General features: G+C 34.3%; 1 protein-coding gene across 18 annotated transcripts in view; it reads right to left on the bottom strand.

The window, feature by feature from the left end:
• Positions 1-27,500, bottom strand: part of LOC106884018 (uncharacterized) — a 1,573,201-nt gene that overhangs the window by 120,177 nt on the left and 1,425,524 nt on the right. For 4 of the 18 annotated variants that reach the window (XM_089350881.1, XM_089350884.1, XM_089350874.1 and 1 more), the window contains one exon: positions 13,698-13,823. The exons of the other annotated variants lie outside the window; for them this stretch is intronic. The gene's annotated coding sequence lies outside the window, so the exon portion shown is untranslated. The remainder of the gene's footprint in view (positions 1-13,697; positions 13,824-27,500) is intronic. 18 annotated transcript variants of the gene reach the window in all.

Genomic DNA, 27,500 nt, shown 5'->3' with positions numbered 1-27,500 from the left:
CAAGGAAGAAAATACTTTTAAACTAATTGATGTAAGCGTTCCCACTGATAAAAATATATCTATACAAAAATTTCACAAATTAAGTAAATATAAGATCCAAATAATGTGGCATATTAAAGCGGGAACTGTTTCTGTTATCGTAGTTATGATGCAAAAATAGTGTTCTAAGGAACATCTAGGTAAGATCCAATGAGAAGCACGTTTCAGAGAAATCCAGAAGATTGTGCAGACAAGTACTAATCACATTCTTACAAAAACCCTATCAATTTAAATGTCTGCGTTGTATTACATGGAGATATTTCACTACTGGTACTGCGAACTTCCCCTCCCCAATCTTTCAGTCATACTGTATTATCTCTTTTCCTTCACTCACCCTATGACGCTGGATGTGTTTCGGCAAGTGATTGTACCAAACATGCAGATAAAAAGTAAATAATAATAATAATAATAATAATAATAATAATAATAATAATAATAATAATAGTAATAGTAATAGTAATAATAATAGTAATAATAATAATAATAATAATAATAATAATAATAATAATAATAATAATAATAATAATAATAATAATAATAAGAAGAAGAAGAAGAAGAAGAAGAAGAAGAAGAAGAAGAAGAAGAGAGAGAGAGAAGAAGAAGAAGAAGAAGAAGAAGAAGAAGAAGAAGAAGAAGAAGAAGAAGAAGAAGAAGAAGAAGAAAAAATATAGTAGATGGTAGTATAGTGGAGCACTGGACACATCCCATGCGGCCCATGGTATTTTTAGTTCTTTGCTTTCTCATTTTATATCCTATGCGGTCTACTGTGTTACTTTATGTTTCATCCATCCGGATTAAGTCGTTATAAGCAAGAGCTAGTCCAATGCTGTATGGCTACATACATACATACATACATACATACATACATAAAGCGATACAATAGTGTTCAATATTGGAATCGATTGCACATTTATGATCGTGGGTATTATTTATAAGATTTCATAGTGACAAAAGACTATATATTCTTATATATGCCAGGACAGTAATAGATGAAATTGAATGGGACTTAATCTATTGATTCTGGATGAATGAAAGAATGACAATGTCAAATCTCCTGGGACATCAACTAAGAACGCAACAGGATAGAAACGAATTTTGAAATTTATTAAAGTAGAAATTCTATATTTTATGGCACTGAATAATCCGATCATTGATATTTCTTATAAATATATTACAAAAATAATAATGGTTTCTATCATCGCTACGTGTCCATGCAAGTAGAAAGGAGATATAATCGGAGATTTAATTAACCCAGTACTAGATTTCCGAACCCATAAGGAAGAATTAGCTAGTTCGAGTTCGATGGAATTTGAACTTAAAACATAAAGAGAAATATCTAAATACCATATGGAATATTGTTCGTCGCTCTGCCAATTCTCTCAATCTGCATAATTCGATACAAAATATACTTGCGTCCACTCTCTAATCATCTCTTATAAATAAATATTAGAATATCCAGAGCGTCCTGTAGTTTAGATGATTCGGTAGAGTATCGAGTAAATTAACTTGAAGTGTTTAGATGCGCCCCTTTACATTCATAGTTCAAACGCCGCTGATCTCAATTTTAATTATCATCTTTCTGGGGTCAAAATTTAAAGAATCCGTCGAAATTATCATGTTTCTTGGTCAAAATTTAAGAATCCGTCAAAATTTAAAGAATCTGGATCGCAGTTATGTACCTATAATATTCTTTCTTATATAGGAACAAGGCCTGATATTTGAGGGAGGGGTTCGTCGATTACATCGATCCCAGCACTTGATGTGTACTTTATTTTATCAACCCAGAAAGGATGAAAAACAAAGTTGAATTCGGCAGTACTTGAACTTAGAATGTAAAGAGTCGGTGCGATCATTGTTCGCTTATTGCCCTTTAGTATGCCTATGATAATGTATTCTCTATGTGAATGATCATACAAGAGGAGATTAAAGCAATGTTTTTTTTTTTCCTTCACATTTCCGGCACAATAGCCCACAAAATAGATGGAAAAAAACAAAAACGACGTTATACATTTACGAAGTCGAAAACATTTAACCTCTCTTTAAACGTTTCCGTTTCAGAAATTATTTAAAAGTTTGTTATACAATTGGTGACTATCCCAAGCTCTCAGTGTGCTGCCTTGTTAATTTTAAAGCGATAACTTGTAAACATGAGTTAATTTCACACGCATATATACACGGGTAAATGTTTAACAGAAAAAGAAAGAGATGAAGAGGCAAACAATTAATGTCAAGATATGCCGTATTACTGTTGCAGGATAAGACCAGCATATTCATAACCATATTGAACTTCCTTAAGTGATCTTTTACCCAATTCTTGTGATCCAAACTCCATTAGCATTCAGTTCTACCTTCATGTTTTCTCAGTATTTAAATACCAGTTGTTTGACTCTTTATAGTGTTATTCCATTATAGACATGTGGAGGCGCAATGGCCCAGTGGTCAAGGCAGCGGACTCGCGGTCATAGGATAGCGGTTTCGTTTCCCAGACCGGGCGTTATGAGTGTTTATTGAGCAAAAACACCTAAAGCTCGACAAGGATCCAGCAGGTGTTGATGGTGAAACCTGATGTACACTTTCACCAAAACCTTCTCTGACTCTTTCTTCCTGTTGTACCTGTGCTTCCAAAGAGCCAGCCTTGTCACACTCTGTATCATGCTGAATCTCCCCCATAATTACGTTAAGGGTACACGTGTTTGTGGAGTGCTCAGCCACTTACATGTTAATTTCACGAGCAGGCTGTTCCGCAGATCGGATCAACTGCAATCCTCACCGTCGTAACCAACGGAGTGTCACGATTATACACATACCTGATCGATTGAGAAACTGCTTGTAACCAATTTTCATTAGGCAGGTATAACATTTCTACTTTTTTGGTTGCTCTTCAAGTTGGAGTTTAGGATGTAGGTTAACATGAACACCAATTCTTATCAAGGCGGCGAGCTTAAAGAATTGTTAGCACGTCGGGCAAAATGCGTCATTTCGTCTGTTTATACGTTTTGAGTTCACATTCCACCGAGCTCGATTATTGCCTTTCATCATTTCGAGCTGGATAAAATAAGCACCAGTTGAGCAACGCAATCGACTTATCTCCTTTCCCGAAATTGCTCACCGTGAGCCAAAATTTGAAAATATTATCTAATACATCATCAGGGGTAATGTTACATGAGTTTTATAAACGGATATAAGCACACCCATTCCAATGAGATATAGGGGAAATCAAAGAAATATATTGAGATGTTTTGAGAGTAAGATTCTCCTCAGAGTAATTAGAATGTACGCATAAAGTGTTGTTGCGGTTTCGTTGCAGCTATTTTCGTTTTGCTGCTGCTGTTATTGAATTTTTTTGTGGTTGTTCATCCCCATGTCAGAACTGATCAAGCAGACCCGTGATCAGAATATTTTCCAGTCATGAACATCCTGTCATTTTTTGTATGAAGTACTATCACGCTGTCCGTTCCATTCTTGAAGTCTTTTTTAGAGACAATGGAAAGTGATTCTAGATATATTTAGTTGCTGTTTCTAACAGATCGACCCACCTCGTAGAGACTCCCCCTCACTTTTTCATTCTATATATAACATATGCTAAAACAAAGTATGACTAAATCAATACAGAAAATTACATGCAGTTCTAACAGCAACAAAAAAAAAAAAAGAAAGGAAGTGCTGAAGAAATCAATAACGTAGATGAAGAAATCACCAAATAAACATTCGATATATGGAAAATTAAAAGCTACTAAAAGGTAGGTCGATATAAATTGCTGTTGTGTAGCTACAAGTCAATGCTAATCGAGAGGGCTATGATCAAATGGTCGCATCCATATCCACCCAAAATTGTTTAAGAAATTTTAGTCTCTGGATAAACAATATTCCAGCAAGTCGCCTGACAATGAAGATGCAATTTGCAACAAAACATCGACAAATACTCTCTCTCTCTCTTGTAATCTCACAAATGAAAGTAAATGGACAGCAACATGAACCAAAATAACTAGGACATTGCCACGCAGTACCAATGGTTCTTGGTAGCGTTGTAAAGAGTGATACTAACGGGAGATGCCACATTCACGCACTGATCTCCAATAGTCAGCTGACGCGACGAATATTCTGCATTTCAAGATGTACTTGCACACACACACACGTGTGCGTCTGTGAGTGTGTGTGTGTGTGTGTGTGTTTGTGTGTGCTGCATGTGTATGTACATAAGTATGTATGTCTGTGCATGTATATATATATATATATATATATATATATATATATATATATAGTAAATTCTTACACACATACACACACATATCTAAAAAATTGTACATGCATACATACATACATACATACATGCATGCATGCATACATACATACGTACATACATACATACATACATACATACATATATATATATATATATATATATATATATATATATATATATATATATATATATATATATATATATAATTGTATACTTATGTTCGTGTGTGTAAGCGAAATTATTCTACAATCTACGTGTGATCGATATGAAAAAAAAAAATCTGGTTTTGATGAACACTTCAAAGAAGATAGCTGAGCAGATTGATAGGATGGTTGCCTTCATTGCAGAAATGAAGAAATATTATTTTTCATGATGTTTGAAATAATGTCTTGTTAGCAATTTCTCTTTTTCTTTTTCAATTCGTTCTCTCTTTTTTTTTTTTATCTCCAAACAACATTTTTTTTCTCTCATTTTCTTTAAAAAGCGCGAGAGATTTTGTACATGTGAATGTCTGTGTAGATATCTATAGTTACAGATCAAGAGTGTGTGTGTGTGTGTGCATATATATATCTATATATATGTATATATATATATATATATATATATATATATATATATATATATATATATATATATATATATATATATATATATATATATATATATATATATATATATATATATATATATATATATATATATATATGCGTGTGTGTGTGTGTGTATGTACACACACACACACTTGAACCGTAATTACACATATGTACGTAGACATTCACATGTTCAAATTAGTAATGAAAAATAATGCTTAGTAGGAAATAGAAATCCGTATTTGGGCGTATAACAAGTCATTCAAAGATACATATATATACATATTTCAATAACTTTGTATTTCCTACAAAGCATTATTTTTCAGAGTAATATGAGTAGTCCGAGCCCTTTATGTATATCATTAGATTTGAATATCTTAATATTAAAATAATGTTTTGAATAAAGGAGATTAAATGATTCATGGATGGATGGATGAATGGATGGATGGATGGTTGGATAGATGGATAGATGGATGGAGGGAGGGAGGGATAGATAAATAAATAGATAGATAGATAGATGGGTCAATTCAGATAAACGTATTTTACAATGAAGATTTCCATTTCTCTTGTGAACCTGCCATAATACGAATCAGAGAAATCAAGGAAATAGTAAATATCATCTCCTTAGCAAAATTAAAATATATTATATCTATCTATAAAAGCAACGAATGAAATGATAATTCCATCACTTTTGCTTATTTGTCTAACATCATTGAAGTGTGTGTTAGTTAGCGGGGGGGGGGATTATTTTTTTGCGCGCGTATGTATCGTCTATATAATCTATATTGTTTATGTTTTGGCCTCGTGGCCCTATTCATAGTAGCTATTCTATACATCGCCCAATTAGTTCAGTTCATGGTGAAGACAGGTCCGATGATAATACGCACCCCTGTCGTTTTCCTCACTTGATTTTATTTTTATACTTTCCTATTTTGTTCCAGTTCTAATTGCCAGTCTATTCTTAAGCTCTTTCTATATAAATGTATATATTTTAACACTTTAAAGATGTCTTCATTGTTTACAATATCAAATGCCTTTTGTACAATTAATGAAACATAAATACAGGTTTCCCTGTACCATAAATGATGCCTTCATGCTGCTTCTCAGAATTAACAATGCTTTAGCTGCTCCTTTGTATCCACAATCCATATTGTCCTTTTAATATCACATGCATATCTTTTTTACCTCGATGTAAGTACCAAGGCTCACAGAAATATTTTTGCCACATATCCCACAAGGCAGATGACTTTGCGTAGTTCACAGCTATTGCTCCATGTTTTGGGAGAGTGATACACAGATTCATTGGAATATTTCATCTGGAATCTCTCCTGTTTTAAAGATTCTTTCTAACCACGCTTGCTATTTTCTCAATTTAACATTCTTCGAGTATTACAATCCTACCTGTACGAATATTATTTGATCTAGGTGTTTCATATTTGTCAATGCATGCCTGTCCTCTGTTTTTAAGATAGTTATGACCTTCAAAGCTACTTCGTATCTGCAAGTGCTCGTCATTTGTGACATAATAAAGCTGTCGCATGTATTCAGCCCATCTTTTGAAAAGTTTTCTTCCTTTTTCTCCATTATTAGGTTTCCTTTCTTTGATTTCATACAACCTTCTCATCAATATATTTCTTTCCCTTTTAGTTGTTTAATTTTCATGCATGGCATTTGAAATCCTGTGGAATTGATTCTCATGTTATTACATTCTTTTTACAACCACTGTTCTTTTGCCTGATTGCATCTCGTTTTTATCCTTTTCTTCAGCACGTATTCTTTCTCATTAGTTTTGCTTATTCTTCTCTTTCTCATGAGAGATTTAATCTCATCTGTCATCCATCACTTATATGTCACTGGCTCTCGTCGTGGCATTGTATACTTTATTGAAGCATTTTTTACTCCCCTGAGGATTTCCTACATAGGTTTCTACATTTGCTCGATCTTCCAGCAATGCATACCTATTTTTAACCTCTATTGAGCATATTCTCTCTGATATTCTGATTTTTAAGAAAAATTATAAGTGCAGCTTCGGTGATCTAAACATGTTTGGGATTTTATCAATTCTACAGTTAACTAGTTGAATTAGATTATAGTCACTACTGCAATATGCTCATTAATATGCCTGGTACATTTTATCTGAACTGTGATACTGTTTTATTGTTAGGACAATAACAATTTGGGTTTTGGTGTTCTCCCCATACGTTTTCCAGATGCATACCCATATCTTACGTTCCCTGCCTTATGCACATATGTTTAGCTCATATGCCTCCCGACTCCCAACGCAACTAATTTACCCATTGCTTCAGAAACACTATCAAAAGAGTAAGTTACTAGCATCTCCAAATAGATAAGATCACTAAAAGACCAACATAACACCGAATATATGATAAAAACAACTATAGCATGTATACAGCATAGAATTAGAATGTTATTTTGCAATCAGTAAAACGGAGAGAAAATTGTAAATTTAAAATGTAAGCTGATCACTCGTTGTATGAAGATTTTCGAATCCAACCAAAAAGCACTGAACTCTGTGCCTAAAACACTAGGCGAAATTCATAGTTCTCGCTATATACTCCAATATTAATAGAGGTTACATAGGATTTAACGTTATACATCTCAACTATATATCCAGCATTAAACGTAGTTATTCAAAATCCGCATTCCCAAACCGGGTTTTATATTCTGCATTCATAAATATGTTTGTGTATATTTACTCGTATATATAAATATTTTCGATCTTAAAAATCTTTAATGATGTAATTGCATTGCTATAAATAATATATTATGTATTATATATTTATATACACAGAAGTATATTTCTACCGGTATATGAGCATTGATATATTTATGTCCCTTTAATTACATATCGTGAGCATACACCCATTAAACAGACGACCCTTTAATTCTGAAGTTTATATCAGCAAAAGCCTTTGAAGCTTCTCAAAATATATAATTAAACATAGCCAATTTTAAAAAAAAATACTAGTTAAATTTAAACTTTTAAGTGCGTGGTTGGGATGTGCATAGGATTGTCCAAGGTGCATGTATGGATAGATACATACATATACACAAAATATATACATACATATATACATACATTCGTACATATATGTATACATATATTTACACACATGTGTATTTGTGTGTGAGGAAGAGAGAGTCTGTGAGTGTGTATGTGTATGTGCGAAAGAGAGAGTCTGTGTGTGTGTGTGTGTGTGCGTGTGTGTGTGTGTGCGTGTGTGTGTGTGTATGTGTGTGTGTGTGTGTGTGTGTGTGTGTGTGTAAACCCGGTGATATAGTTATCCATTTATATAGTTGTTGCCTTCATGAATGAGCATATTCCGATGCATTTATAGACTTTAACCATTCTTTCTAATGTTAGTTTCTAACCCATTTCTGTTGTTAATGATTGGATTACATGTATAGTCTAGCAGTTTATAAATTTTGACCATAATTTTTCATGGACACATATCAATGTGTGCATGAACAAATTAGCGCTTGGAAAGGCATATATATATATATATATATATATATATATATATATGGAGATTGAGAGAGAGAGAGAGAGAGAGAGAGAGAGAGAGGTACATATATATATGTATATATAAATACATATACATATATATATATATATATATATATATATATATATATATATATATATATATATATATATATATATATATATATATATATATATATATATAGATATATATATATATATATATATATATATATATATATACATACTTATACCAAAGTGTGTGCGTGTGTATATATATACATATATATATATGCGTGTGTGTGTGTAAAAGGGTTGAATTAGATTCATCCTTTAATTTGGAGATTTCCCAAAAGGGATTTCTAATATAGATTCTTTATATTTTACTGGTAGCTTAGTGGCATAAAATTGAGAATATGAAAATAATACTTGTATGTGGTGTGTGGTGAATTTATGGAAAGAAATACCATAAAACTCAACAATTTTAATAAAAATGGAGAAGAGAATATACAAGAGAATTTTGATTCATGCAGACGATCGTTTTGTACAGCGATATAAAATCATGCAAATTCATATTTGAATAGAATTAATTAATTAAATTAATTAGATTAGATTTAATTAATTATATATCACTGTACTCTTCAGTGCTAGAAGAATAAACAATTTGTTTTAGAAAGGACTTCAGAAAGGAAAAAGCTGAACAGAATCTAGGAGATTCATATTTATCCTTATGAGAAAGAAAGATATGTGTGAGTCCAGTTAGGTATTAATTAAAACTAAAGGCTGTGACGGTTATTTGAAAATATAAGTGAGAGAGGCTTTAGAGACGTTCCCTCTATAGATATGTAAGGAGATTGGAAATTCTAATTCCAAATATGTCGTGTAGGGAAAAATCATGGCTATATTTGAATTAAGGTATGACCTGACAGTTAGAAACAATACTTAGTGTGGTGTATATTTGAAAATTTTAATACATGGGAATCAATTTAAACCAGAGGAGATAGCTCCTGTATTGTTAATGTAAACAAGTGTTATAGAGGCAAAAATGGGTTAAAGAGAGAATAAGATTCGTAAAATGGACTAGTATTTGCATAAGAACTAATATCCGTTAGTATGCATTAAATATAAGATATAAAAATGCGTAAAAACACAAAAATAGTTGTTAATAGTACAATTACATCGTAAATACTTGTTGTGGCTATAAACATGAAGAAAGAGCGCTCAGGGATTTATTACGGGATGTAGGAGCACGGATAAATAACAATGTAGGGGAAATAAATGGGCTAAAGAAAAAAAGAGAAAAGAGGGTTTAATTTATATATAACTATGTTCAAGTATAAATAAAAAATATTAGATAAGGAACTAGCTTGGCATACGATGGATATATAGTGGTATTAGGTTTGTACTAATAATCAAGTAATAGTGGTGTATTGTGTATTATGAATACAAGAGACATTACGAAGTTAGGGGTGCACATATATATACAAACATATTTATACACAATGTCCTATAAAAACTTATAAGGAAAAAAATATTTGCATATTTACTTATACGTGAGTAAAGGAATATTTGAACATTAGTATACATAGATATAGGAATTACAATTGTTATTTGATTAGGGAATAAAGGAAGGGAAATTGTATAAGAGCATATATACTCATACCGGCTTAAAGAGAGAAAAAAGGCAAGCGCATATAGATATAAGTACAGGCACATATAAAATTGTTAGTATATATTATGTGTGTGTATGCGAAACATAGGTATGTGCGCACACGTTCATATTAAAAAAAAATACGCGTTAGTGGCAATATATAATGAATGAACACACAATAATAATAGATATGCACACAGAGATGACATATAAGATCCATAGTTGTAGGCATATAGGTCACCAAGAAGTACTATATATGTTTGCATATATCAGCAGTGAAATATATTGAATTATCCGGCAGAGTGAGAAGTAACATAAAATAGTATTAGTTAGAATGGGTGTGTTGAGGGGGTTTAAAAGGACACATTATGCAAATAAAATGAAATAAAATACACAAAAAGGATATATGTAGGTATATTATATACTAAGGAAAGATATTATTAAAAAAAAAAAAACAGACCTATTAAGAGAGAAGGAAGTGTAAGGAAAGGTAGATAAATGGTTAGGCCAATATATGGTGGGTCATCCAATTGTTAAAAGGAAAATTAAGTTAAATAAAAAGAGATATCAAGATAGTGTAAGATACAGTGATGTAAATTAGATGTGATGGGTAATCGTATTCCATAGAGAAAGATGATATATAGAAATGTTAAAAAAAAACACCAGAACCAAATCTAAGCAAGCGGGGAGTGAAGAATTATTTAAGATTGATAAAAAGGAATTTGGTCATGTGTTTACATGAGGAAGCATTTTCGTCCGTAGTGTTAACAAGATTTCCATTCATTCTCATTATGCTAATATAAATATATATAGACAGATAGACAGACAGACAGACAGATAGGTAGATAGATAGATGCATACATATTTACGCATGCGTATATACATACACCTATACTCACATATGATGCTAATATTCATTGATAGTTGATTGATCACAATTTCTTATGTGGAATTAATCAATACGGTACATCTATAATTAATTAATACTCAAACAGTAGTATTGCTGTAGGTAACATATATTTATTTTATGTATATAAAAGAGAATTATTTTAATTTTCTTTTGATTGAATAACTATGTTTAGTTTGAAATTCTAATTCATGCCATTATTTCATATTATCAACTTGGAATTCTAAAAACAATCTAAAATTTACATTTTTGCGCATTGGACTTTATTTGATAGGGGGTAGTTTGGAGAAAATTTGTTTTCAGATTTAGATAAATATATAGAGAAAAAAAACCATACAAATAAAACGGAGATGTTTATGAAGTAAGAAGGAAATAATTAAACAATAGACGTAACTTTTCAAAAACAATGCGTGGAACCAAAAACATAGCACTATGAATCGAAAGCGACAGCCAAACACTGTGTACAATGGAGATAAATATATCAGATGAGAGTAACATAAACTGTCTAATTTTTCTGATTATGCTTTTCATCAAAGACAATAATAGAAAAAAAGTCGTTGAGAAAATGATAGTGACGATTTCACGACACTTGTTTACATAAAAACCAAGCAGGAATATGTATATATATATATATATATATATATATATATATATATATGTATATATATATATATATATATATATATATGTATATATATATATATATATATATATATGTATGTATGTATGTATGTATGTATAGGTAATGCTCTAGCATGGCTGCAGTTAAGTGACTGAAACAAGTAAAAGAATATATATGTATTCTATAACTCAGTACACACACCACACACCATCACGAACATTCGCACACCCACAAAAGCACATAATACCTGAACACAGACAATATATACCCTACATCCAGACAAGCATATAATACCTGAACCTAGGCTATATATACGTAACAACGCAACAGGCATTAAACACACGTTACATACATATACAAAGTTAACTTACGCCCATATATATATATATATATATATATATATATATATATATATATATAAACCATACACATACACACCTTCTGGTTACAGACATAGAGACAAAGTAACAGAGACACACACACGCATATGTACACACACCACGTGAAAAAAACACACACCTCAACTGCTACACACGACACACATTCACACACTCGTACGTCACAAAAACAGTGAGGGCTGTTAAGCAAAGACGATACAAAAATTATTATTTTGAACGCTAGATAGATGTGCATGAGAGAAGAGACAGAAACAACACGTCTTTTCTATAGGAGGGCAGTGAAGAGAAAGAGAGATCCCCTGTCCATACTGTTTTTACTGCCTTGTTCTCACTGCTGTTTTTGTTAACACTTACCCTTCGCAAAAAATCCTAAATTTTATTTAATTCGCTTCGCGGGAAAGACTGTTCCAACGAAGTCACGTATTGTTCTTGCCTTCGAAACGCGGAGTAGATGGAACGGGAACAACTGACGAAGGGATATACTCTTTATGTAGCATGCTTCGTTTGTTTGTTTGTTTGTTTGTTTTTTTTTCGTTGTTCGAAAAAATTTCATTTTCTTCTTGATGTCCTATACCCATGTATGCATGTATGTATACTTATAGATGTAGGTATATATATATATATATATATATATATATATATATATATATATATATATATATATATATATATATATATATATATATATATATATATATATATATATATATATATATATATATATATATATATATATATTTATATGGATATATGCATATATTTATATATTATTTATATTATTATATGTTCGAACGCCACGCATCCTTTTTGCAAGTAAGTTTTCTCTCTCACTATGTATGTGTTTGCGTGTGTTTGTATACATTTGAACTATATATATATATATATATATATATATATTATTTTATTTAAAACAGTTCCAACTCTGTCTGTTTTTTATGTTTTATTATATTCTTGTAAAATTAATGTGAGATATAGAATATGGAATATATAATATATAATATAAAAATGGATGGTACAATGAAATGAAGTATTGAATGTCTTATTGAATATATGAAATAGTGAGTGTTCAATATAAAGAATTAAATATATAAAGGCGAATACGTATGTTCATACCTTGTCGTATGCATCATGGCTTTCGTCTGACAGACTATAACAGTCTGTTACAGTCTGTCAGACGAAGGCCATGATGAATACCACAAGGTATGAAAATACGTATTCGCATTTATATATTTAATTCTTTATATTGAACACTCACTATTTCATATATTCAATAAGGCATTCAATACTTCATTTCATTGTACCATCCATTTTAAAATTATATATTATATAATCCATATTCTATATCCCACATTAATTTTACAAGAATATAAATAAAACATAAAAAAACAGACAGAGCTGAGACTCTTCTAAATAAAATAATATATTCCTCTATACACGATCATACAGAACCCTTTTTTGTATTTATTTTTACTCACAAACAAACACACACACACACACACACACACATATATATATATATATAATATATATATATGTACATACATACAACTACACATATGTGTGTATGTGTTGGTGTGGGTGTGTGGAGGGGAGTATGTGTGTATTAACCTCCACTTCTGAAGATCGACTACTGGATCAGACTTAATGCTGTACGAGCGAAGGCAATTGTACCAGCCAATTCAGCCTTCTGACTTTCATCACTTATGAATACAACCCCGAGATACATAAATTTTTCTACTTACCCTAGCGATGTTTAATTAACATGCAGAGTGCACTGCCTGCGTGCAGCCTTCGACTATTAGCATTCAAAAGAGTTTTCCAACTCAATATTTATGTGCTTCGAAAGACAATTTCCAAAAGCGTATTATCTGGAATGATATTTGTTCTACTTAGTTTCACCAACACAAATTAAAGAGAGCAAAATATATAAAAAATGTAAATGAAAATTTAAAAAAATATTTCCAATATTCCGGTGTGTTTTCCGTAGCTGAATATTTCTAAATCCAAAGATGAATTTAGCTCCGTTTAATTGCTCGTGTAGATATTCGTAAATATTTAATTGCACGATCCGAAACAACAAAGACGACGGTTGAGAAAGAAAAAGAAAACTTCTTAATTGATTTATTCATTTTTTTTTTTTCAATCAGAAAGCAAATGAGATAGATTTAGTGTTGTGTGAATAATTAAGAAATCTGAACGCATCAGCAAACTAACCTCCAGTTTAATGAGAGAAGTAAAACAGAAAATTACTTTATCTATTCTATTATATTCTGCACAAATCGTCACATATTGTACATTAAATACTTGATTTTCAAACATTTACATTAATTCCCATTGCATTCTATATTTGATTATTTTCATTAGTTGTCTCCCTCTACTGTTTGAAAATGAGAAATTCTAATTATCTCAGGATATAATTTAATTGAATAAAATTCAGTTATAAGTCTATACAAGCAACAGAGTGTTTCATTTTTTTATTTCTTTTCAATCGCCCGACCACTCCCAAGCTTTATCTTATGCTCGTCCTTATACACAGTTCATTTCGGTGGGCATTTTCTCTTAATGAATGTACATATTATTCCTACTACTACTACTACCATCACCACCACTACTGTTGCTGTTGTTGCTGTTTTGTTAAACTACTGCTGCTACTGTTATCACCACTGCTGTCCTTATTTCTACTGCTGCTGCTGCTGCTACTGATACTACTACTACTACTACTACTACTACTACTACTACTACTACTACTACATATATATATGTAAATTTTCCCCATCCACTCAGAGGGAATCGGGTGATGTGTGTGTTCCAAGTGGTGCCGTTCTGAACCAAACTGCACCCTTCTTCCAAGGTGATACCCATCTTCCTCAAGTTTTTTCCGCAAACGCCTTTGGAACGACTTCACAGGAAAGTTTCTCTTTCAGTAAAGGTACTACATGGCCAAGCAGCTTCCTTCGTCTAGCCTTTGTAGTGTCTTGCAGTTTACTTACGCTAGCTCTTCTCATGATTTCATTGTTTCTGATGTGAACACGCTAAATGATCTTCAAGATATTTGTAAGGCACTGGCTATGAAAATCAACCACCATTTTGTAAACCCCGTTTGTCTGTCTGTCTGTCTCCATGTTTCACTAGCGTGCGATGCTGTAAAAATGATATTAGTTTTGTATAGACGAATGAAATATCATGGTGAATGAAATATCATGACCGTGTTCGTCTCAATTGTTGGAAAACTGCCATCGTTTGCCAAGTCTAGAATTGACTTCAATTTCTGCTTTTCCATCTCTGCAAATGTCACTGCCTAGATTTGTAAAAGAATCGACAAATTCAATATTTCGTCCACCAAGATTGATGGGTTTAATCGGTGCATATTATATTGACGAAGAAAATACTTTTATTCAGACATTCAACCATTTCTGTACTTCAATCGATACCTTTAAAATCATATTATTTATAAGGTACTTTCCAATGAAGTAGTCCGCGCATGTGGCCAGTACATATTTCATCAAAACGAAAGCGGTGAAATTCAAAAGCGGCTACTGCGTAATTTCAGCACAAATATATACAAGTGTGCACTTAAATGCCGCACTTAATGCACTTTTCTTTCATTTGTGTCTCGCAACAAATGATAAGTTAACATTAACAATGCACTGTAATTAACATGAATAATAATTGATTACATGAATACTTACTGGCTATTGAACGTGCACTATTAATATAGTACTTAAAACTCCAGCAGAAACTGATTAAATATAACAGAGTACAATTTACAAGGAGTGTCTCGGTGTTATTTTATTGACTATCAGGTGATGACATTTTGTTAATTATGAGCTAGCATACATCATATGCTTTCCTCATTTTTGCAGTACAAATGCACATCCAGTGCTGAATGAAAACTGTTCACGATTACCTTATTTTCTGGCAAACAAGTTGAATTTTTCAGATGAAAATATACAACCAAAAATGTAGGTAGACAGATAGACTCAAACGACTTTACAGGGCCAAGAATTCCATGTGCAGACGCGTGAATGAATACACCAAATGTTAACACTTTATACTACGTTCAATTGTATGCCGGAAAATAAAGTAGTTTTCTACTTCCCGTCGCGATACAAACATTAAACATCATACTCGGTGAATTTATCGTATGCCAATGGAAACAGTTGTCATCTATTTCATTTCTAGTTGAAAATAAAATTTTCCAGGGGAATGGGAAATGTTCTCATTCACTTGTAAGTAATATTATTCTGACATATGTTTCTAGACTTGCTAGCACCTTTGCTGCCAGCTTATATACGTTGTGACGTAGAAGTGACAAGAATTCCGGTAACATTTAAAGAAATTTAAGATCATGAGGAGAAATACTCTAAAGACTTGTAATATTCTGGCAGTTTTCAATGACAAAACGATGCCCAATAAATCCTTACGTACTCGAGATGTATTTGTACATCAGCTTTAAACTGTGTTGGGGTGTTCGAGGGAATCAGATTGCAGAGTATTGTCTTTTAAACTTCACTCAGTATTAAATTTGAGTGTGTTGTGTGCGCGCGCGAGTTTGTATATGTGTGTGTGAGTGTGTGTGTGTGTCTGTCCCCTCTAAGCCCTTTTACGGGAAACATTTTGAATATGCATATAGAAGCTCCTACTTTATTATGCAGGCTACATTTTGGGATTGCACCAAGCTGTGGCGAAATAATGAAGGAGAAATAAAGTAATAATAATAATGATCCATGTCTGGAATTTATAAATGTTTCAATGCATCGCTACGCACGTTTTCACAATTCACATATTTCTTAAGCTCATAGTCCGTATTCCTAGGATGATTACAGTACAGTACGTCGTATCCATGGGCATCGGGGGAATCATATTCATGCGTTCATTTTTTTCGGGTGATATATATATATATATATATATATATATATATATATATATATATATATATATATATAGAGAGAGAGAGAGAGAGAGAGAGAGAGAGAGAGAGAGGCAGATAGACAGATAGATAGATAGATAGATAGATAGATAGATAGATAGATAGATAGATAGGAAAGAGAGTTTCTGTATTCCATATGGTTAGAAATACAGAAAAAAGAAGGTGAAAATGAACTAGGAGTTTTTAAATGGTTTATTTTTAAAGGCTTAACCGGTTTTACAGATTTTTGTGATTTTCAAAAGTGAAATGAGCTAGAAGACGCGTGATTATGCCGCAATTTCTTTTATATATGCATATATATTGTGTTGTGTAGAAATACCTAGACTTGTGACTGATGGACAATGATGCCAAGCTTCGAAGAAAACAACTCTAAAATATCCCATCTGACTCAGAACCTGCAGTTGAAGTATTTCTCGCTTTTTGCTTTTGCGAGCAATTTTCATTTGACTATGGATACTTAGTATGTGCAGATACTCACGTCAATCCATTTATCTCTTGCATCTATCCATTGATATACATATATCTCATTAGTGAGTCAGTTACGTGAATTAATCAACGTTTATGTGCATCCGCTTGCATTACAACTGCGACATTATTAATGTATTGAACAAAATGGTGCACGGCCTTTGCTTCTTAGCGTTTTGAGTTCAAATCCTGCCGCGGTAAACTTTAAAGTGGACCAGAACGCCTTGCGGAATTCCTTTTTTGGTCTTTTTTTTTTTTTTGTACTGCGACTTTAATTTCCTTGATAGCCTACTTTAATAGCAGACTGAGTACGTCACCCAGTTTAACACTAACACCGGGTAACCTGTGTGCTTTTAGAGGAGACTAAGCTGTTTCAATCATTCGTGTACGGTATCTAGTTTGCTGAAACCTTTTTCCCTTACAGGGAGTCTTGGACGCCCCGTAATGGGTCTTATGTACTGTCTTCTGTAATTACTAAAGATGCACGTAAAATATTGCTAAATGGGAAAAACAACACCATATGAATTATAATTCTTCAGCTATAGATGTTATCTCGATTTAAATTCGTACAAAACTACTGCAATTACATATGTAAATTCTCTTTCGTAAACTTGGATTGGCACATATTTCTGCTGCTGGGTAAAGCAATATTTAAACTATCATAATTACGCATATAAAGACGCAAATATATGTATGCATGTATTTGTACAGTCATATATACACTTACATACGTTAACGAAGAGAAGTAAATAATTGCAAATGTAAATATTTGTCACAAAAATTAAAATGCTCGTTGACAAAGGAAAATTAACGAAGATACAAAGTGTTGATTTTAATGTGCATTAGATATATTCAAGGCCAGAACTGTCGACAAATACACCTACGTTTGTATTGGTTAAGTCTCCGGGTACAAATTTCCAAACATGTTTTACTCTTTTCATCTGTTTGTCTGTTTATCTATCTATCTATTTATCTATCTATCTATCTATCTATCTATCTATATACAAACTTACGTAGTAAGATCTACACACAAACGCATAGAGACATAGGCACATTTGCATATATGCATATATATGTATGTATGTATGCATGTATGCATGTATATGTATATATATACACACACATACCCCCACACACATATGCAATATATGTTTGTGCGTGTGTGAGGATGTGTGTGTGTGCATGCGCGCGCATGCGTGTATGTGTGTGTGCATGTTTACTCTCATTTACGATGGCATGTCTAAACTATTATACTCCAAATGGAAACATAGCTGAATGGACATAATGTTCATTCCATAACACACAATATATTGCCAGACTATGTTCTGATCAACCAAATTTAGCAAAAATATTTTTTTGTCGAACTATTTTCTATATACGTATGATATTTATATTATTATAAAATTCCCTGTATATAGTTACGAGAAGTTACAATCAATTATATACTTCATAATATTAAAGATTTTATATGTCCATATGGTAAGTTTGCTTCCCACATTGTTCCTGGTTCAGTCCTACTGCGTGGCACATTGGGGAGGTGTCTTCTGGTACAGCGTTGCGACGACCAAAGCCTTGTTAGTGGATTTGGTATATATTTTCCTTATCCTCCCCACCCCCATCTGCCACAATCATATAGTATCAACCTAATTTTCGAAATATTGTTGATGACGCTGATAAAGAAGATGAAGAAGTAGGGCAGCGACGGAGGCCGCTGCTATGGTGATGATGAAGATAATAATGATGATGATGATGATGATGGTGATGATTTTAACGTTGATTTTAATTCTGACGTTAGTAGCTGTTATTTTATTATCATCATCATTGTTGTTATTATTATTATTATTATTATTATTATTATTATTATTATTATTATTTTTTTTTTTTTTTTTTCGAAACATAGTGTAAGTAAAAAATGCAGCGGAGTCTTTAGTGATCTGTCAAGTCACAAGAAGGACCTCAGACAGATAATACTTTCCTTAAGATGTGCGTTGTGCCCAGTAAGGTTGCTTTTTGAAAGACGTCAATCTTGCATGGGATTTCCAGCTGCCTTAAGAAGTTTTGAAGTTTCAACGGGATTGAGCCCAGCGCTCCGATCACCACTGGTATCACTTTTACATTACCCTCTCGCATTCCATACAGTCTTGCCATTTCCACTTTCAATTCGGAGTACTTGTTAAATTTTTCAACCTCTTTACACACAACATCCATGTCATTTACTATGGCTACATCAATTAAATGACAATATTTGTCTCTCTTATTCAATATCAAAATATCCGGCCGACGGTGTTCGATTACACGATATGTCTGAAAATCATATTGCCGAAGTATCGTTACTTTTCCATCCTCCTGCATAACTTTACTTGGTGCTGCTCATACCAGTTCTCCGACACTTCATATTGGTATTTACGGCATAAGAGTCAATGATGATACACACACACTTTATCGCGGCGGCGCTTGCATTCTTTTTGTGCAAGGCTTTCATCTCCAAGTGAGTCACATTTTCCACACACTTTCCACAGAGTCTGCATTTCTGGGTGTCAGGAGTTTTATGAATGTTATGCTTCACTGAATTGGTAGCGAGAGCCTGGGCTTCTGCAGCAACGATTAGGTATTCGGTGGTATCCTTTATATTACCTCACTCAAGTCATATCTGCCATGTTGTATTATCTTTAACGTCTTGTGTTTTCCTTTCACACTGTCCATGCATTCTCATTTCAAGAAGGTTTTCATTTCTCTTCTCAACTCATTCGTTAAACTCCTTGGCCATCATTTCATCTAAATTTACACACCTATCATTCTCGGCATATTGCAGGTCTTCATCACTATTTATCAAATACTCGGCAAGCGTTCTCCTTTCACTCCTTATACAATGATCTATACTAAGTAGTCCTCTGCCACCATTCTTTCTTTTCATATACAGTCTGTTTACGTTTGCTTTAAAGTGTAGCGCCCCATACAGCGTTATCAACTTTCTCGTACTTCTATCCAGTGTTGATATTTCCTCTTTAGTCCATTTGAGGATGGACGCATTATATCTGTTCACCGCAACTGCCCAGATATTCATTGCAGTAATCAATTTTTTGCCTCCGGGTTGGATTATTATTATTTTTTATGTTTGACTTTTGTTTTGCATTTGTATAAGTTGGATCCAAGTCTCACCCAGAGACCTCAAGAGACAGCAAGTTAGAAGTTCATGTAGGTGTTATGCCTAGGGTACCATATATTTGGATTTGTACAGTTTTGTTCAAGTGAATGTTTAAGAAACCATAAGAAAATTATGTGTTTGCTTTAAAATTTGAGATCACAAAGACAGTATTTTACGTAGGATATGGGCAGTTCCCATGAACACTATCTTTTGAACTTCAGCCATTTTGGGGTTTCCTGGTATCTGAGCTAGGTAGTAATCAACCCGTTTCGCTGTCATTCCCAGGGCACCTATGACAATAGGTATTGTTTTCGTCTTCAGATTCCACATTTTGCTAATTTCTATTTTAAGATCTTTATATTTGCTCAGTTTTTGGTAGGTCATGACAGATACGTTTATATCAATTGGGACAGTGATATCAATGAGGCGGCATGATTTTTGTCTGAAGTCTTTCAGTATGATGTCTGGCCTATTTGCGTCTATCTTTCTGTCAGTTTGAATGGTGAAGTTCCAGAGGAGTGCAATGTGATCATTTTCAAGTACTGGGGGTGGTTTGTGTTCCCACCAGTTTTTTCATGGGGCAAGTCCAGGTTTTTGCATATTACCCAGTGAATATATTGTGCAGCTCTATCATGCCTGTTGAGATACTCTGTAGGCGCAATCAGACTGCACATGGAGACAGCATGATCGATGGTCTCATTTTGTTGTTGGCATATACGACATAATGGGGAGCTGCCGTTCTTTAATATGTTGGCCTGTTAGTTCTTTGTAGGTAGGCATTGATATTGGGCTGCTATGATAAACCCCTCTGTTTCTGATTTCAAGCCAGAGGCCGTAAACCATTGGTGGGTAAGGGCTTTGTTAATATCTGCATTATTCGCTCTCTTTGGGTATTTGCCATTGAGAGGTTTTCCATGCCATTTTTCAGTCATAATATCTAAGGCAGCAATTTTTGCACGGGTTTTCAAGCGCTTAGCTTTTTCTGCAGATGTTTCTAGTTCATCTAATTCTTGAATTTGTTGCAATTGGAGTTCACTTAGATATTCCTTTGCCTGTTTTGTTACTGAGTAAGATGCTTTCTTGCTTTCATGTTTTGAGACAAGTTTTAGCATCCAGTCCTCAGAGTTTTTCAGATAGGTGTCTAGGCCAATTGTGGCTACCTTCATTGATAATGCCAGCTGTAGAAGTCCTCGGTCTCCCTCTTTTCTTGGCAGATAAAGACGTTCTATATCTGCCTTAGGGTGGTGCATTCTATGCATTGTCAACAGTTTTCGTATTTTTCTGTCAACATTACATATTTCAGTAATTGACCAGTTAACGATATTGAAACTGTAAGTCACGACTGGTATGGCTAGAGCATTGATCGCTTCGATCCTGTTTCTCGCGTTCAGCTCTGTCTTCAGTATTGCTCTCACCCTGCGATAACATTCTCTTCTGATCCTTTCCCTCATCACTGAGTGCTTGATATTGTCCTCTTCAATTACCCCTAGGTATTTGTAGCTCTCCGCTGGTTCTAACTCTTTTATGACATTTTGCTGGTCAAGGTTCACATTAGATGTATTTGTCATTTTTCCTTTGATAAAGGTAGCTTTTGCACATTTATCAAGGCCAAATTGCATCCTGATGTCATCACTGAATTGTTTAACAATCGCTAGTAGGCCTTTGAGCTGTTGGTCATTTTTTGTTAGCTGTTGGTCATTTTTTGTTATTATTATTATTATTATTATTATTATTATTATTATTATTATTACAGTTTCCTTTATTTGTTTCTGATTTCTAAATACTAAAATTGTTAAATACTAAATCAGAAATTCTTAATTTTCAGTATAGATTTTCAACGTTAAATGTATTACTGAATGTTTTAAACTAATATTATAATTTTCAAATCCAACCTAGACAAACACACGGAGAGCGATGCAGGAAACTACATAACCATAAGACATAAGTAATCATAGATATATAAATGGATATATAGGCTTCAATACATACACAGTTAAAAATATAGACACACTCACAAAGTGATATCGTTGAATATGAAGGCATATAATCTTGAGTGGACCTCTCATACACACACATATATGCATGTGATGCATGACCAAATTGCCACGCAGCAAGACTGAACTCGAGACTATGTACTTGGGTAAACGTTCAAATGCTATTTTTACCTGTAGTACGTCCACTGCAATACCTTTACTTAAAGCTTGTTCTAATCTTACATAATTTTTCAATTTATCGTTAATATCTCTTCAGTTTAGCATTACTCACAAATTTATTATTACACCGATTAAAATCTGGCTTCATGGAACGTAATCGAATATGACATTCTTAAATACACTGATTAAAATTGAAATTAGCTTTCGTTTCTGTCTTACAGTATTACTAATTAATTAAGTTTCCTCGTTGTTGATCAGACAATTGACAATTACTAACATTTGATTACTTCTGTTAGGAAAAACTGATCATTTTCTAAATAAATCGTTGATTGATCATTAAGAACAGGAGAAAAAATCGGAGAAGCATGCCGTACCAAAATGTTTTCAAGTAAATGCCAGAAGTGAGTAAGAAAAATAACATTAAAAAAATCCAAAAATAATGAAAGAAGTGCGAAGTCAAATAAGTGTATGCTATCTGATGTGCTATCATGTATACTGACTGTTAAATAGTATCATTTTTTGTCTTGTTCTTTGATTTCCTAGATCTTTATACGCCTGTGTGTGTGTGTGTAAATACACATATCTAGCAAGAAATAATTGCAAGTATAAATACGTAGACGTATACACGCTCACACACGTATACACATATTTTAGCATATGCGTATGTGTGTGTGCATGTGTGTGCATGCATGTATGTATGCATGTATGTATGTATGTATGTATGTATGCATGTATACTATGTCACTGCTTTGACGTGTTTGATGAATAAGTAAACCCCTGTACTATTTTTTTAAAGTCTAGTACTCATTCTATCATTCTGCCGAACCGCTACGTTATCGGAATGGAAACAAGGTAATACCAAGAGACACACAGGTATACTCACATACACTCACACATATTTGTAAAATGCATACACACGCACACATATACACACACACACACACACACATACATACATACATACGTATATATATATATATATATATATATAGATAGATAGATAGATAGATAGATAGATAGATAGATAGATAGATAGATAAATATATATATATATATATATATATATATATATATATATATATATATATATATATATAGATAGATAGATAGATAGATAGATAGATAGATAGATACATTTCTTTTATTAGCCACACAGGGCTCAACGAAGATGGGACAAAATACAATGTAGAGCTTTTCTTTTTGGGAGGGGAAGGAAAAAAAAGGGGGGGTCGATCAAAAGGGATCGTAGGAAGGAAAAGGGGGTAGTTCAATCAAAAGGGATCAAAAAAAAAAAAGGCCGATCAATAGGGATCGTGTATCACACAGTAATGTTCTCGTGTAAAAGGAGGGGAGGACAGTTTAGGTTTGGCCGTGGAAAGAGAAGCCTACGGAAAAGACCACGGTAGCCTTGGTCAATATTCTCATTGAAGAAACTATAACAGTAAGTGACTCTCTTTTGCCGTTTTGTTTTCTTTTCTTTTTCTTGTTTTTTTTTTTTTTTTTTTTTAGTTCATAGGGTTATGCTCAAGATGGCTCCGTCGTTCACACGTGCCATCCTTGCTACATTCACCCATCTTTTTTTGAAGCATTCACTAGACAAGACTTCCCTTTCTACTCTCACCTTCCTCTTCAGGTGATACTTGAAGAAGTTGATGAGAGATTGCCCAGAGAGGAAAGTCTTTGTCTCTAGACCTTTCAGACGCGTCCACCATACACATTCTTTCGCCATAGCCACAAGTACGATGAAAATAGCTCTTCCTTCCCGTTTAAAGGAAGGAGGCGCGACAATATTCACGATAGACTCGGCTGATAGACCGACTCGTCCCACACGCGATAGCAGTTGTTCGACGTAAGCCCACAGCTCGGAAATGGTGGGACACTGTACGAGTGCGTGCAGAACGGTTTCGTCGCTCTGCCGGCATCTCGGACAGGTCGGCTCCGTGTTTCTCGAGCCATGCCTGTAGAGCTTATCCCGAACGGGTAGTGCTTCTCGATAACACTGCCAGGCCAGGGATCTTTGGAAGTTGTCCATGGGTCCCGGTCCGAAGGTCGTCTTAAACAGGCGGGTCAGGTATTCCTCGTCGACGCCCAGGTTCGCCCCGAGATCGTCGTCGTACCTTCCCTCCACTAATCCACTATAGAATGCGTTAGTTGTGATGCAGTCGCTCAAGGTTGACCCGGGTTGTTGGAGTTGCCGAAGAGCAGCGCGACACTCGCGGTGCCATTCGCCCTTCCTAGATAGATAGATAGACACATCTCTTTTATTAGCCACACAGGGCTCAACGAAGATGGGACAAATACAATGTAGAGCTTTTCTTTTTGGGAGGGGGAAGGAAGGAAAAAAAAAAGGTGGTGGTGTCGATCAAAAGGGATCGAAAAAAAAAAAAAGGAAAGGCCGATCAATAGGGATCGTGTATCACACAGTAATGTTCTCGTGTAAAAGAGGGGAGGACAGTTTAGGTTTAGCCGTGGAAGGAAAACCTACGGAAAAGACCACGGTAACCTTGGTCAATATTCTCATTGAAGAAACTATAACAGGAAGTGACTCTCTTTTGCCTTTTTGTTTTTTTGTTTTTTTTTCTTGTTCATAGGGTTATGCTCAAGATGGCTCCGTCGTTCACACGTACCATCCTTTCTACATTCCGGGTTCAGTCCAACTATGTGCCACTTTGTTCAAGTGTCTTCTTCTACAGCCTTGGGCCTCCAAAGACTTGTGAGTGGATAGATTGATAGATAGATAGATTGATTGATTGATTGATTGATTGATAGGTAGATAGGTTTAGATTTATATGCGATTATACAGCATATGTCTTATCAGTTTTTATCTACCAGATCCACTCACAAGTCTTTGGAGGCCCAAGGCTGTAGAAGAAGACACTTGAACAAAGTGGCATATAGTTGGACTGAACCCGGAATCATGTCGTTCGGAAGCAACAATCTTGTTAGACAAACATACTTGTTTAATATGTAATCGTTAGTCCGACAAAATATAACTAATTATGGATGGAATATCTCTGAGATTATTTTAGCACATATGTATATACGCTATGATTTCGCTTTGGCGATGTGATATTAATAACTAGTTGTGAGAACTCAATATAATTATCGTTTAGAGTAAAGTGTCAGGATGGTAGAGAGCATAATATCAGTTAACGGATTTCAAATGTATTGGAGATTTTCATTCACTTTCATTAGCTTGCAACAGTTTCTGCTATGAGGAACAAGCACTCAGCTCTGAGTATACTGCTCTCTATAGCAGTAACAACTTTAGGCTACTGAAGCTGTTTACCTGACACTTGTTTTATTAGCTACTAGTCGATGTGTACGCATGTGCGCCCATGCGCATATGTGTGCGTGTGTGTTGCACGCGCGCGCGTGTACGTACGTGTCTGACGAAGAGGGAAAGAATAACTTAACTATTTATAAACCATGCCTATTGTTGCTTCCTTCGGTTGGGCTCCAAATGTCATTCTGTCTTTAATAGAATTAATCATTGATTAACAACTTTAATTAATACTTTGTTAATCACGGTTACTGTCTTTTATACTACATATTTATAGAAGATATCCAAAAGTTTGTTACATTATGTTGTAATTATGTAAACAGCTAAAGTCCGAAAAGTATTTTTCTATTCACTTCTATAATTGGGCATGAAAGATATGTTCCCGTTTAACTAATGCCAAGGAGGCGGCTAGCTGGCGGTGCCCTTTAAAAATAAAAATAATAAATGCGCCCTTTTAAAGCCTAGCCAGGCTCATGGGCCCGGTTTCCCGGTTTCAATGCCGTATGCGTTCCCCAGCTGGACGGGACGCCAGTCCATCGCAGTGTTACTCATTTTTGCCAGCTGAGTAGACAGGAGCAACGTGAAATGAAGGGCTTTGCCCAAGAACACAACGCGTCGCCCGGTTCAGGAATCGAAACCACAATCTTACGATCATAGTGCTGACACCGTAATCACTAAGCCACGCATTTCCACTGGCGGTGCCCTTAACACGACAGAAAATATTCGCGGCATTTCGTCTGTAGTCTGAGTTCAAATTCTCCCGAGGCCGACTTTGCCTTTTATCCTTACGGAGTCTGCAAAACAACTACCAATGGAGCACTGGGCTCAATGTAATTGATGTAAACCCTTTCCTCGAAATTGCTAGCCTTGTGCCAAAATTTGAAAGCAATAAGTGAAACCAATGAGACCTCTCCTTTATATACAATTAATGAAAACATATCACTCGTGCTAGAGGTACATGGCTAAATGATTAGGGTGTTGAAATCATCTTCGCGTGATTTCTGTGGTCTTAATTCATGTACCGGGCAGTGCTTTGTTCTTGAGCAACACTCTTCATTTCCAATCCACTCAGTTGATAAAAATGAGTAATCTTGTGAAGGAACGGCGTCCCATCAAGTGGGTGGAGTTAGGATGGGTCATATATGTCGTAGAAACCGGAAATCAGGTGCTATGGGTTTATCTGGCACGAAAAGGAGCTTTGTTTTTTTTTCTTTCTATACACCTCATGGGCAGGTATGACTGAGTTGTTGAGATTCCCTTCGTAACTACGTAATTTTGGGCTTAGTACAGCAGTGTAATATTTGGGCGAGTACCTTCTCCAAAAGACCTGGGCCGACTAATTCCTGGTGAGTATATATCGTAGAGGAAAACTGCGCAGAAGCCCATCGTCTATGCATGCATGTATGTATGTATGTATGCATGTATGTATGTATGTATGTATGTATGCATGTGTGTGTATGTGTGTATGTCTGTGTGTCCGTCCGTTTCTATATGCCGCCACACTTCTTGAGAACAGGTGTCGGTTTGTTTACGCCTCCGTTATTTAGCATTCCAGCAAATAAGTGAGAT

This window comes from Octopus bimaculoides, chromosome 1 (assembly GCF_046866305.1).
Source record: "Octopus bimaculoides isolate indiv1 chromosome 1, ASM4686630v1, whole genome shotgun sequence".
NCBI lineage: Eukaryota > Metazoa > Mollusca > Cephalopoda > Octopoda > Octopodidae > Octopus > Octopus bimaculoides.
The sequence above is the reverse complement of the archived record's forward strand: the minus strand, read 5'-3'. Positions and strand labels throughout refer to the sequence as shown.